This window comes from Capricornis sumatraensis, chromosome 7 (assembly GCF_032405125.1).
Source record: "Capricornis sumatraensis isolate serow.1 chromosome 7, serow.2, whole genome shotgun sequence".
Classification (NCBI taxonomy): Eukaryota; Metazoa; Chordata; class Mammalia; order Artiodactyla; family Bovidae; genus Capricornis; species Capricornis sumatraensis.
This window is the reverse complement of record NC_091075.1, coordinates 111833313-111846078: the sequence shown is the minus strand read 5'-3', so window position 1 is coordinate 111846078 and position 12766 is coordinate 111833313.

Genomic DNA, 12766 nt, shown 5'->3' with positions numbered 1-12766 from the left:
ATTGTTCTACCTTCCTTAATCTGCCTTCCCTAATAGACCACAGACTTTATGAAAGCAAGACTTCTATGGGTCTTTGCTGAGACTCATACACTCAGTATTCAGCATACTTCCTGGATGAGAGCAAGCATACTTCCTGGATGAGAGCAAGCTCTAATTGAATAAATAAATGCATATATACATGTGAGATCAGCCCTGGGTGTTCTTTGGAAGGAATGATGCTAAAGCTGAAACTCCAGTACTTTGGCCACCTCATGCGAAGAGTTGACTCATTGGAAAAGACTCTGATGCTGGGAGGGGCTAGGGGCGGGAGGAGAAGGGGATGACAGAGGATGAGAAGGCTGGATGGCATCACTGACTTGATGGAAGTGAGTTTGAGTGAACTCTGGGAGATGGTGATGGACAGGGAGGCGTGGCGTGCTGCGATTCATGGGGTCGCAAAGAGTCAGACACGACTGAGCGACTGAACTGAACTGAACATGTGAAAGTGTGAAAGTGATTCAGTTACGAATTTAGAGGTAATTCCTCTATGGCCTCTTCCCTTCATTCTCTGTTTCTGCCTGGGCCCAGTGTGGTAACTGGTTCCAACCTGTGCTTCTGAGTGCTGCTCACAAGAAAATCTATCAGGGCCCACCACATCCACTCTCAAAGTCAATGCATAGGCAGAGACAATTATCATGGCCCGTACATGGGAACTTCAGCCTTAGGCAGGTTTAAGTGCTGAGCTAATAGTCATTGTAATTCAATTACAAGGGGACCTGGAGCCTTGGAAATTACTTTCTTACTTTTATACTTTCTTCCCATTTCCCAGGTCCCCTGCTTTAGAGCACAAAAGCAGGATCCTGTCCTCCAGCCCTGAACTCCTTCTAGAGCAAATCTCCAAAAGATTATAAGCCTTAAACAAATCTCCTTATGGCTGCAGAAGTTAATTTATAACTCGGTTACAGCTTATGAGGCTGCATAATTCAGTTCACCACAGTGAATGTAGGGAGAGATCAATCATGACTGTTATGTTTTTACTGTACTTCTCCAAATGCAAAAAGAGCTGTATTTTCTGCCTTTCTTTTGATGGAGAGTAGGCACCCTGCTATCTGAGCTGTCTGAGAGCTCACGAAATGATATAATCCATTGTTCTAAAACTCAGAGTGTTCCAAAATAAAAGCACAAGGGAAAGTTCATCCTTCCCCCCCCCCGCCCCCGCCCTGCCCCCTTTTCTACTTTTCTCTCCAACTGCATGACTTAAGGACTGAAACAGGTTTATTTTTTGTTTTTATTTATTTATTTATTTTGAGACTTGGTTTAAACACAACAGGATTATTTAGAGGCAGAATCCACACATTCATCATGGAAAGAGGACTTAGTGGAAGGACCAAGGCCAGGGTTAAGGAAAACATTCATCTTGGACACAAAATGGAAAAGGATGCTAAAACTCAGTAATCAAGATAAATAATGTTTTCAAGCAATACTTTTAAAAAATCAAAATTAAGTCCAAGCAAGGATCCATGGTAAAAACAAAATGTCATCATCTTAATAAGAACAACATTAACATTGCTGATAGTTTTTCTTTTGCTTCAGGCTATAGTATTGTTAAGTGTATCAAGCCTTTGTTTAGATTTTTGATGTGTTGCTCATCATGAGACACTTTACATAATTTTTGACTTTAAAAAAGTACTGCATATGATATTATTTATCTTAATTACTGAGTTATTTTGGTGTTCTTTTAAACTTTGTGCCCAAGATGAATGTGTATTAACTTCATCTTAGGCTAATCTTGGCTCTGCTTAGTGGAAAGAGAATTTAGAAGATAGAAATGGACCCAGATGCACCTTGTGCAAGCAGGGACCTTAGGAAAATCCCCAAACCTCTGAGTTACTTTTCCTCTCAGCATCATTCCTAGAAGTTTGTCACCTACAGATGCAGCCTCAGTCAGCCTCTGAGCCAGTTTTCATCAAACCTGGGGAGTCTTAGACTGATTCAGCATCGATGAGATCTAAAATAGCATTCGTAATAGCTGGGATTTATTTGTCAGGCAGCTTTAAATGGGCAATAATGATAACACCTGAAAAAAATATCAAGCTAATTCATTTTCACTTTTTTTGGTCTAGCTTTAAAATTTTATCTTCCCCAGAGAGGAAATGACTGAGACCACAAATGGGTGTAGCCCACTGGAGCTAGTCTTCCATCTCCAAGTACTGTCTTTGTGGTGCCTTGGTTGAGCATATGTTGCCCATCAGCCACAGTTTCCTCTGAGATCTGGATCTCTGCCCGTTTCTCCCCTTGGTCTCTGTGTTGACTTCCCATCTTGAATCTTTGCTAGGCAGCTACCATCTTGAACCAAGTTCACTTTTGCCATTCCCCTGATCTGACAGCAAATTTTGGCCAAGACTCTGTTAATAACCTGAGTAATGGACTGCATCCTCAACCAGATACAAGTCATCTAGAATCTTTATCTCAGCAGTTACAGCCCTTTCTTAATATCTGCAAAGAGTGAGTTCCAGATACCTCCAAATACCAAGAGTGCAAATTCTTAGGTCTTTTGTGTGAAATGGCATAGTATATATCTCTTTGATCTTTATTGATTTCAAAGGGATTCTTAATGCCACATTTCACATCCAACCTACTTCATGGGCTTTTTGTTGCTTGGATAATTGATGAACTAGATCATAAGAGGCAAGAGTCAATAGAATTCAGTTTACAAAACACCCATCATAAAAATCCAATGGTATGCAATCACACTGTAGAATTTGAGAATGAACTCTGGCATACCCCAACCAAATGAAAACAATAAACTGTGAATACTGATATTTACAGAAATTACCCAGGAATCTCCTTCCTTGGGCTCTGTCTTCACTCCATTCAATTCCTTCCCTCTATTCAACTCTTTGCGACCTCATGGACTGTAGCCCAACAGACTCCTCTGTCCATGGAATTTCTCAGGCAAGAATACTGGAGTGGGTTGCCATTTTCTATTCTAGATTCAAAAGTCATGAGATTGGTTTGGACACATTTTATTCCTAGCACACTATTCTCAAAATGCATTTCAAAGACTGTTTGATCCATGAATTTCCCTGGGGTGAGGTGGCAAAATATCTCTGGGCATCACTACCTACTATAACCTCTTCTTGGAGATTCAAAATGTTCATTTGCATATTAAAGGCTCTGAGAAGACTACAGTAGAGAAGATGTTTAACTTTGTTGAACTCAGCAATTTCCTTTTTTTTTTTTTTTTTTTTTGCTCATAGGATCTTCCTTTTTCCATAAAATCTATTTATATCCTCTCATGACAATATTTCATTGGTGAGGGGCGGGGAGCACTAGCTTGATCACTTCTCATCTTACTTACACACCTGTGTGCTCTCTTGGGAGGAAATGTGCTCAGACATTTTGTTATGGAGTGCATCGGTAACCCAGGCCATGCAAGCTGTTCACCTCTCCCACCTCTGTTACCCAATAGCATCCTCATACTCCCTTCAGGAAGGACCCGGCCCTACTATTTGCCATGACAGGTAGTAACTCCTCTGCGACAAGGGAGTGCTGATAAATCCTTTGGTGGAAACATTCTGTCCTTCACTGGGGGACATCTCAGAACCCTTTCTTCAGGACAGCACAACACTTCCTGTCTAGCCTTACTTTAACCATCTGTATGCTTCCTACTTCCAACTATAGCTCAGAAAGTCACTTCTTCTTAAGCTTTTGAGGTTTAAGATTGACTGGCATAGTTATCATGATTGTCAACCTTCAGATGGTCCCAGAATCCCCTTGAGGGCTTATTAATACACCAATATGGAGGCATACCCTAGAGCTTATGATTCAGCAAGTCTGGGGTGGAAGGCAGAAATTTGGAATTCTAACAAATTCCCAGGTGATGCTAATTTCAGGAGCATACTTTGAGATCCACTGGTATATAGAAACAATTACATGTACAGAGTAGCTCTGCTTTCAAGTGGAGTGCAGTTACCCTATGTTGACAAGGCCAATATATATAATATGAAAATGTAGAAGCAGACAAGCAAATAAATAAAAATAAAAAACTCCATATAATTATCCAACTAATCAGAGGTCTACTAGAATGCCAGCATCCTAATAAAGTAGTAAACTGGGGCACAGAAAGAAATAAAAAAGAATTCCTGTTATATTTTTAATTTAAAAAGTAGAAAAGTAAGCTGTGTTAATATTACCAATGTGATTGACAAGGTTTCCTGTGGTTGAGGGAAATACTGAGTTATAACACAAAGGGACCCATGGGCACCTACACTGATTTATTCACTTTTAGTATGCTGTGTTAGTTAGGATATGGATATGGGTTTTCTTGCTGTGACAAAGACCAAAATGTCAGTGACTTTTTTAAAAAGTTCATTTCTAACAGCCCCAACGGTGTAGGCCTGAAATTTTCAGGGCTGAAATAGCAATCCAGTGGTGTGGAACACCCTTGACCTTAAAAGGGTGTTGTTCTGCCATTCTAAGCATGAGACTCCCTATTGTGAACAAGGATGGCTGCTTCAGCTTCTGCAGAAGGTGGGACAGAAAGAGAAGAAGAGAGAATATTCCTTTTCTACTTAAGGTCCACTCTCAATTTTTTTGCATCCTATTAACCAGAACCTAGTCAAAGGGTTGAATTAGCTGCAACAGAGACCAGGATACATAGTCTTCCTACCCAGCTAAAATGTCTATATTTTATAGAACACAGATATCAAAGGGGTCAATCAACACTCTCTACAGGGTATATTATAATGTCCTGGGGTTTAGATGTCCCTGTTAATTATATTTATAGATTGTGTGATCTCATGTCAACTATGATAACACTCAGAGAGTAAACAAGTGGTTTGGCAAGCTTCCTACAAAAAACGACTGGTTGAAAATAATGCCAGCGACACAAGCAAAGCACATGTGAACAAGAAAATGGCAGGACTGACAGTCCTTCTTCTCCAGGGTCTTTTCTGTTCATCTTCTCCCAGGAGGCCCGCTGCGTAATGAATTGAAATAATGCCAATCTAAACATTCCGACAAAGGCAAAAAGAAAAGCAAAACCAAAGAAACCATGGAAGATCATTGTACATAGATTCACATCCACTTTTATCAGCACCACCTAATATCTTGCAGGTAAAAGGCAAAGTTAAAAATAGTGTGGTTCACACTTTTTCATATATATATATATATATATATAATTTTATATATGTTGTGTTATAAAAGTCTATGTGCATGGGTTATAGATATCTCATAAATTACATCCATATCCTATAAAATGAATATATATATAATTACTACATACTATAATCCACTTTAGTAATGAGAAACAGAAATGTTATGTAAGATGTGTGAGTTTTCATGGTTGCTATAATATCACAATTTGAAAGAATTTTAATATATTATGTCATCTTTATTTGTCTTCTCAGGTGGTGCTAGTAGTAAAGAATCTGCCTGCCAATGTAGGAAACATGAGAGTTGTGGGTTCCATCCCTGGGTCTGGAAGATCCCCTGGGGAAGGGAATGGCTACCCACTCCAGTATTCTTGCCTGGAGAATCCCATGGAGAGAGGAGCCTGGCGGGCTACAATCCGTGGGGTTGCAAAGAGTCTGGCACAACTGAAACAACTTAACACGCTTGCATGCACATCATGTTTATCACTTCCTTTCAATGTCCACTTTTGTATCATACAAAGTACAATAGTATTTTATAACATATGCACACTTTCCAAACAAATAAGCATGTGTATATTGGGGATGTACATCCAAAGCATTTAACTACTCAGGATGCTTAATTCTCAAAATAGTTAAGGAATTGATCAATATGTTTAACAAAACTGTAAAAGAAAGGAAGCATTGACCAAGGAGCAAAGTGGGTGCTTTTTTCTTTTTTTGACATTTTGGCATCTTCATTTCATCTTGAAATTCCTCTTTTTTTAAGGATACCACAGAAGATTACAGTCTGACATTCAGGGATTGACATTATAGGTCTTCTAATGTCTCATGAAATTCCAAATCGGTGGGTTTTGGCAGTTAATACCACTGAACCGCGCCATAGAAAATACTGAGCAGGTCTGAGAAAGCCCATCTCCATAGAAAGGGAGATGCAGATGAAGAGCTGGAACCATAAGGACAGGGGTGCTTGCAAAGAGATTTGTACAGATAGCAAAGAAGTCAAGCCTGTTAAGTCGCTTCAGTCATGTTCAACTGCCTGCAACCGTATGGAAAGTAGCCAGCCAGACTCCTCTGCCCATGGGATTCTCCAGGCAAGAATACTGGAGAGGATTGCCATTTTCTTCTCCAGGGGACCTTTCCAACCCAGGGATATGGCCCCTGTTTCCTGCATTGGCAGGTGGGTTCTTTACCACTAGCCCCACCTGGGAAGCCCGAAAGAAGTCATCCATTGCATCCATTGTTCTAAGGAGCTGAGCCTCGAAAAAGGAGAAGTTTTGATTCATAAAGTGTTGACTTTGCATTTAGAACTGAAGCTTAGGGTTTTATCACCCTGCAAAGTCATGTATCTTCCCTGGTCTCAAAGTTCCTATTTATCTTCTGTGAGGAGGAGGAGGCGATGACTCCGTCAACTACCTCACTGGGTGGAAAAAGATCTAATAGCACCAGGTATACAAAAGCCAGGTTTCCCTGGAGGCCTAATGGTAAAGAATCCACCTGCAATGCAGGGGCTGCAGGAGACAGGGGTTTGAGCCCTTGGTCGGGAAAACCCTCTGGAGGAGGGCATGGCAACCCACTCCAGTATTCTTGCCTGGAGAATTCCGTGGATAGTTAAGCCTGTTAGACTACAGTCCATAGGGTCACAATGAGTTGGACACAATTGAAGCTTCTTAGCATGCATGCATGCATATAAAAGTCACTTGGGGAACTACAGACACTTCTTTGTCTGCACTTTTATAGAAGGATGGTAAGATAATAGGCAATTATGGGATAAAGTATTTCAGGTAGAGCTGAAGAATTTGTGTGTGAAAGCATTTGTTTATAGGAAGAGACTCCACGCTTTTCTCTTTCTCTCTCTCTCTCTCTTTGTTTTTTTTTAACCACAATTCATCAGACACTTTGCATTAGGTATCTTATGTAACCCTCAACTCAACTCCGCTGGTACCACTGAATTTCTATTTGATATTTTATAGATGAAGAAACTGAGATTACTGAGATCTCCTAACCTCTCCAAGTTTACATGATTAGAATCTGGCAGAGCATAGTCAAACCATGGCCTGTCTAAATGCCAAAACAGCCCTGGTGAAGCTACAAGCCCCTAACTGAGTGCATCTGTTCTACAAAACACTTCAGAACTGGATAGGAGGAGGCAATAATAGGTCTCAAATTAGGATAAAGGACTTTCACGTGATGTTTGGGAAATCAACATTTTGTGTAGGGTCCTTAGCGGGACGCATCTGTCTGCGTCAGGAGGGTAATCTGTTGCAAGTAGTGGTGACTTCAGACTGGCAGAGAGAAGCTTTGGGCAAGTTGATTGGAACTTACGTTTAATGTTGGTGTCTGCTTCGGTCAGCATTGGATCATTTGGCTTTGGGCATAAGGAGAATGTGTCTCAGTACATATATTCTAAAATAGCTGCTTGGCAGGTAAGTTTGCCAGAAACTGAAGATGATGTAGGCATAAAAGCACACTCAGCTTAATTGTCTTAAGTACTGAAGTCAGGCTTCCCTGGTAGCTGAGACTATAAAGAATCTGCCTGCAATTCAGGAGACCTAGGTTCAATCCCTGGGTCAGGAAGATCCCCTGGAGAAGGGAATAGCTACCCACTTCAATTTTCTTGCCTGGTGAATTCCATAGACAGAGGAGCCTGGGGAGCTACAGTCCATGGGTCTCTAAGAGTCAGACATGACTGAGCAACATACACACACTGAGGTCATGTACTGATGCTGAGTTATTTACAGAACACCATCTATATAGAAGGTGCTATTCCAGATTCTGAAGATTAAAATAAACATTAAAAGGCTAGCTGGGGAGACTGATAATAAAATGACAACTTCAATGCACTCTGACATGCTACAGAGAAGGAAAACCCAGCACAAATTATTGAAACAAAGCAAAGTATATCTTTTCCTCTCCTGATATTAACATTTAGGTGGTGCTGGGAAATTGCCTGGACTGCTTCAAACCCCCAGTTCACTGTGTGAAGACAGGTCATCACTATTCCCATACAGGCCTGAGAGCAGGATGATTCCCACATATGAGCTATGGTGCGCATGTACTGACACGCACAGAGTAATTGTCCGTTGTAATTGAAAATGTGGCCACTGACAGTTTTATGTTCCTGACAGTCAACCAGTGTCAATGGGATTTTATGGTGAATTTATGGTAGTAGTCGCTGGGTCCTGGGTTAATAGGCTTCTGCCCCTGTAATAAGGGCCCATTAAAGAAGAAGAGGAGGGAGGCCCTTCTAAACACAGCCTGATGTTTGAGCTCAGCTGCTGTGAGCTCCGGGGTATTAAATGGTTTCCTGACTCAGGAGTCACAAAACAGATAATATTTCCTTGAAGAGCCATGGTAATCTCACCTTTCTAAGTTATCTGGCCCAGAACCTGCAACTATGAATCACTGTACCAGGAGCACCTACTCATAGATCTTTGGGCAAGAGTCTTCAGTGATGCTTGGCCAGCTATTGAAAAATAAACCAGCAGTTTGGAACTTACAATCTAAGAAGTTTTGAAAATCATGGTTGTCAAATTTCCAGCCACAGTGAATAACTTAATGAGCAAGAGATGGAAATAGACTTCCTTGAGGGTCAGGACTGTCGCAAACAGCATGCAGCAGGAAAACTTCACAGTAAACATAATATCAGCATGTGCATTTCATTAAAACAATGTCTATTTTTGCAGGTAGTTAAAATGCCAGACACTGTGCTAAACTCATTTATTCTATTTAATCCTTATGAGAGATATATTGCTACTGCCACTTAACAGCTAAGGAAACAAATTTAGAGATGCTGACTTTTTTTTTTTTTTTTTCCACTTAAGGACTAAGAGCAGACAAAATGAGATTTTGAATCCAAATCTCATGTCAAAGTCTGGGCTGTTCAATCGCTGCTGTTTCCCTCGTTAAATCTCTGTTTTGGTTTGTTCGTGCTCTTTAGCTCTAGCATCTTTGATTTCATATGTTCTCTTGCCCAATCGCCCTGAAGATGGTTGTAGTCATGTAGAGCTACTAAAAATCATTTTTCAAACCACCTATTTGAAGATATAGTCAAGCATGCCTCTCTCTCCTGTCTCTGCATTTAGAGGAAGAGTATTCTTTGGCTACTAAGCACAGAGCATTCACTGAATAAACTCCTGTTTAATCACTGTCACAAACAGTTTTAATAAATAAAGGTTAAAATTTGACCACATGGGCCTCATAGCAGGGAGAATAGACAGGGAGAAATAGAAATATCTGTGAATGCAATAGGTGCCCACAATCCCTTATCTGAAACCAGCAGAGCTAAATTTGAATAAGGGTTTTCTGGGTGTTTACGATCCCCAATATTATACAGCTCTACCTAATAGCCAGGGGCAGTGCCACATAAACAAACACATTAATATTTATGCAGTGAAACTCATGGAAATTCACACAGCATATAAAACCCAGAGGCTGTAAACTAACTCCCACTAGGTTCAGGTCAGGTCAGAGGTGCTACTTAATAAGTTAACAAAAGTACAGATTTTTTTTAACATTTTTATGTTCACCCTAAGACATCATCCTGGTTAATTTTCAAACACACTCCCTGGTAGCAACGAACTCATTCTTTCTGATGACTATCTGACATGCTTTTGCCATCAAACATTAAAATCTTTTGCCTGGCATTTCTTTTCTCTTATCTGTGTTAAGATTGGGGCTAGGATCTGGAGGCCGTGACCCCTATTTTGAAAAACAACAGAGCGGAAAGTCAGAGTCACACAGATCTGCGTCCTCCTTCCCTTCTCTGCAACCAGGAAAGACCAAGCCTGGTCTCCACTCCAGCTCCCACGTCTCAAGATGCATAGTCTCTGAGGGATGATGGGGTCTCAGGGGTCTGCAGTTGGACCCGTAGAGTGGTGTCACTCAGCACCACTCGCGTCCCTTCTCTCTGAATTCTCTGAGTCTGCAAATGCATGAGTGCCAAATTCTGCCATGATAATCCAAGTAAACCTTTTCACGTTGACACAGTTTCTTCTTCTTTCTCTTTTCCTGGCTCCTGGAAGTGAGAAGAATTAGTGGCATTGAGCACTGATCCATTGCTTCCACCACTGTCCAGAAAGTGATCTCAAAAACCCACTGGCTGCAGCAGCCTTCTGGCCTACCACGTGTGGGTATTATGTGCCCTCCTTGCCTTTCAAGGATACAGCATGTCTCAAAGCATGAGATAAAATATAAAAGCCTCCACTGAAATTTTACATGTTCTCCACTCATTGACTCATTAATAAATGGTCTTCTACATGGACATTTCTGCCCAAGGAACTATAAAATTATTATACTGAACATCATATTATGGAGGGACTTCTCTCATAGCTCAATTGGTAAAGAATCCGCTTGCAATGCAGGTTGGATTCCTGGGTCTGGAAGATCCTCTGGAGAAGGGATATGCTACCCACTCCAGTATTCTTGGGCTTCCCTTGTGGCTCAGCTGGTAAAGAATCTGCCTGCAATGCAGGAGGCCTGGGTTCTATTCCACGTTTGGGAAGGGACTATACATTTATTATATTGAGCTTTAATACTATGGAGGTAATATGATACTACAAAAGAAACTTGATTGCAGATCAAAAATAAAAAGAAAAAAATTAATACTATTATTCCTATATGAATACTACTATTCCTACCTCCTGTTTCTTTTTGATGTCATCTTTCTACTTTTCCTTATGCATGCTTTTAATCAATTTTTTAATCAGGGAAGATATATACTACTGTGATCTTTCACACTTTTAAAAACATTTTCCAAGTTGGTGTTGTGGTATATTTTTCATTAAAGTGTACAGTTGTTAAGAGTGTTCTTTGAAGATAGACTGTTATGCTCTGAGTGTTTGTAACCCCCTCAAATTCATTTGTTGAAGCCCTAACCCCCAGTGTGATAGCCTTTGTAGTTGGGGCCTTTGAGAGGTAATTGACTGAGGTCACCAAGGTAAGGCCCCATAATGAGATTCATGTTCTTATAAGAAGAGGAAGAGAAACCAGAACTATTTTTCTCTTTCTGCCCTACAAGGACACAGTCAGAAAACAGATGTCTGCAAGACAGAAAGAAGGCTCTCAAGAGGAACCCAATTGTCTGGCACCTTGATCTTGGGCTTTTCAGCTTCCAGAACTGTGAGAAATAAATGCCTATTGTTTAAGCCACTAGGCCTATAATATTTTTTATGGAATCTTGAGCTAAGACACAGGCTTCCAACCTGTTCATTGGGTAAACTTGGCTAATTCACATAACATTTTGTGCTTTGCTGTCCTCAGTTGTAAAATGAAGATCATAATAACACAGTTATTATGAAGATGACATATTACACATAAAGTGCTTGGAAAGTATATGCCATATCTTAAAAAAGAAGTCTCTCACTCATGTCTGACTCTTTGCTACCCCATGGACTGCAGCCTACCAGGCTCCTCTGTCCATGGGATTTTCCAGGCAACAGTACTGGAGTGGATTGCCATTTCCTTCTCCAGGGGATCTTTCCAACCTAGGGATCGAACCCGGGTCTCCTGCATTGTAGACAGATGCTTTACCATCTGAGCCACCAGGGAAGTCCTATGACATATCTTAAGTCCTCAATAAATAATAACCATTGGCTTTTGATGGTCATTTCCCTGTCTTTTTAATCTGAAAAGTCACACCCATCTCATGAGCTGTTTGTCAGGATAAAGTCCATATATGTTAGAACCTAGTACAGTGCCTGATAGACAGTAAGTAGGTTGGGAATTACCAAAATCATGAACTAAAAACTTGAAAAAAAATACTTGAAAATTGTTCAAACTGAAACATCTATTTGAAATGCTCCAAGTAAACACAGACATTTAGTGTCAGATCTGGAGATCAATGAAGGAGTTTTCATTGCTTTGGCCAAGGACAATTTTACCACTTCTCCACTCCAATTTCTCTAAAGAGATATTTTCGACCATGCGACAAGAAGAGTGGTGTTCCTATTACTTTCTTCTGTGTAGTAGATGACTCCAAAACTTAATTTCTTATAACATCATTTTAACATGTCCTTTGATTTCATGGTCAGAAATATGGACAAGGCATAGAAGACATGGTCAGCCTCTGCTCAGTAATAACTCAGACCCTAGCTTGAAGAATTAGCCTCTGGAGAGGACTCAGCAGCCTCTGTTGGATTTATCTGAAGGTATCTTTACTCATGAGACTTGTGTTGGCTGAGACCTCAGTTGAAGCTAGGGACAGAAGCTTCACAGCCTCTTCCCGTGGCTTGAGCTTTCTCATAGCATGATAGTATCAGAGTAATGACATTCCTTACCTTGTGGCTTTGGGTGCCATAAGCTATGTCTGTGTGAACCAGACAGAAATGCATTACACTTTAAGACCTAACCTTGTTTCCATGTCCTGACTATTATAAACAGTGCTGCGATGAACATTGGGGTACATGTGTCTCTTTCAATTCTGGTTTCCTCAGTGTGTATACCCAGCAGTGGGATTCCTGGGTCATAAGGCAGTTCTATTTGCAATTTTTTAAGGAATCTCCACATTGTTATCCATAGTGGCTGTACTAGTTTGCATTCCCACCAACAGTGTAAGAGGGTTCCCTTTTCTCCACACCATCTCCAGCATTTATTGCTTGCAGATATTTGGATCGTAGACATTCTGACTGGTGTGA